Raw genomic sequence first — 1,861 nt, 5'->3', positions numbered from 1 at the left:
AGGAAAATTTGGACAAACAGGATTTTTATTAGTGTCCCGGTTATGTAAAGCCAAGCAACACTAAAAGCAGTTTCGCAGCTGTTTTGGCATAACAATTTCCTTGTAAATAAAGTGAACGTTATGTCAAAACAGCTGTGAAAGTGATTTTATTGAGTCACTGGGCACAAATACCACGTAACTTATCCTTTAATTATTCTGCAATTTTGTAGGTTTCCCTAATAAATAACATGTGGCAGTGGGGAAACTTAGAGGGTCCTACAAATTGCTGTGTAATTACACTTAATGGAGATTTGTGGGACATGTACTATAGAGCTGTTATGTCTTTATTTTGGTACGTCGCCCTCATAGATCTCGAAGGCATCTCCTCAGTCACCACCACGCCTGGCAGCCGCTTTGCATTCACTTCAGTGGAGGCTGTCGGGGAGCAGACACAAATCCTAATGCTCATCTTCCCTAAAAGATTTGCCTTTTGCTGGTTTTCTTATTACCTTCTTCCCTGAAGGGTAATAGAAGTCTTTTAGATTGAACGATAACATCATTGCGCCATGTGTGGAGAAAGCAGAGCTGGCTTCAAAAGTGACTTTAATGTAACCTGGGCTTCTGTTGAGGTGACAGCAACAGCCTCCTTATAAGCTCTGTATATGACAGTGTAGGAATGAGAGTCTGATTTCGACGGCCATTAAATTTGCTTTGTGCCAATCACAGTTCAAAGCAAGTAGAAACTGAGAGAGATGATAGCAGCGAGCTTCATGGCTCCAAATAAAGCTTTTGGTGAGAGGATCTAATGGCTTCGGGTTTCTCCAACTGGAAAAGCCTCAAGGCTTCTCAGCCATGTAGTCTTACTGCCCGCAGAGCAATGACAAACCTCACCCTGATTTTTGCAGTTATACTTGGTAGTGATATTTGTCCTGGTAGGGCACCAGGGACTAGTTGGGAATCATAGAATCCTAGAATCCTAGAATGCTTTGGAGTGGAAGAGACCTTAAAGATCATCTTGTTCCAACCCCTCTGCTATGGGCAGGGACACCTCCCACCAGACCAGCTGGCTCAAAGCCCCGTCCAACCTGGCCGAGAAGTCTGGGAGGTTTTTCTAAGAAGTTCACAAGGAGAATGGGTGGTAGGTGAAGACCTCGCTGTCTTTTATGGGTGTGCCAGGACCCAAACTGGAGACCAGGCACATGCACACCTGGGTTATGTGTGTCACCCACAGCCATGTTCACTTTGGCTTCCCCACATCACGCACCTTCCCCTCTCACTAGGGTGAATTATGAGAGCTCCATCCCAAAATGAGTAAGTGGTACAAGGGGTCCCAAGGTCTGTGCAGGGCAGTAGTAGCTCTCCTGTTTTTAAAGAACAGCTATGCAGTATTTTTGCCTCCTGATGTGAAGGGTCGTGAGGTTTATGTGTCTTATTTGCATCTGTGTCATCTTGACGTTAAAGGTTTGGAAGTGGCTGCTGTCATTAGCTATCCTGACAAAATGGAAATATGAGGCCCTGGAGAAAATGTAGATGGGAAATTACAAACTTGTGAGAAGATTGCAGTGCGGAACATGTCACGTTGTTCATGAATGATGTGGGAACTGACTGAATTTGTTAATCAAAAAATTTCTGTGATTAATTCTTCAGTAGTTTTTCAAAAATGAGCTGTACTTTGTTGTTTCTTACTTTATATTACTTTATAGTCATTTTTTATCCAGCAAGCAGATTTACTGCATGCTTTTTAAGTGGCCTATTTGAAATTTGGTACTGTTTTAGTGTGGATATTCTTCAAGATTTCCTAATAAAATACCTGTTTACTAAAGCTTTCATGGAAATGAGCATCACACATTCAGCAAAAGGAAGAGTTCTGCAAAGCCACACC

This window comes from Apaloderma vittatum, unplaced genomic scaffold (genome assembly GCF_000703405.1).
Source record: "Apaloderma vittatum isolate BGI_N311 unplaced genomic scaffold, ASM70340v1 scaffold4634, whole genome shotgun sequence".
Classification (NCBI taxonomy): Eukaryota; Metazoa; Chordata; class Aves; order Trogoniformes; family Trogonidae; genus Apaloderma; species Apaloderma vittatum.
Note: the sequence above shows the minus strand (reverse complement) of the source record.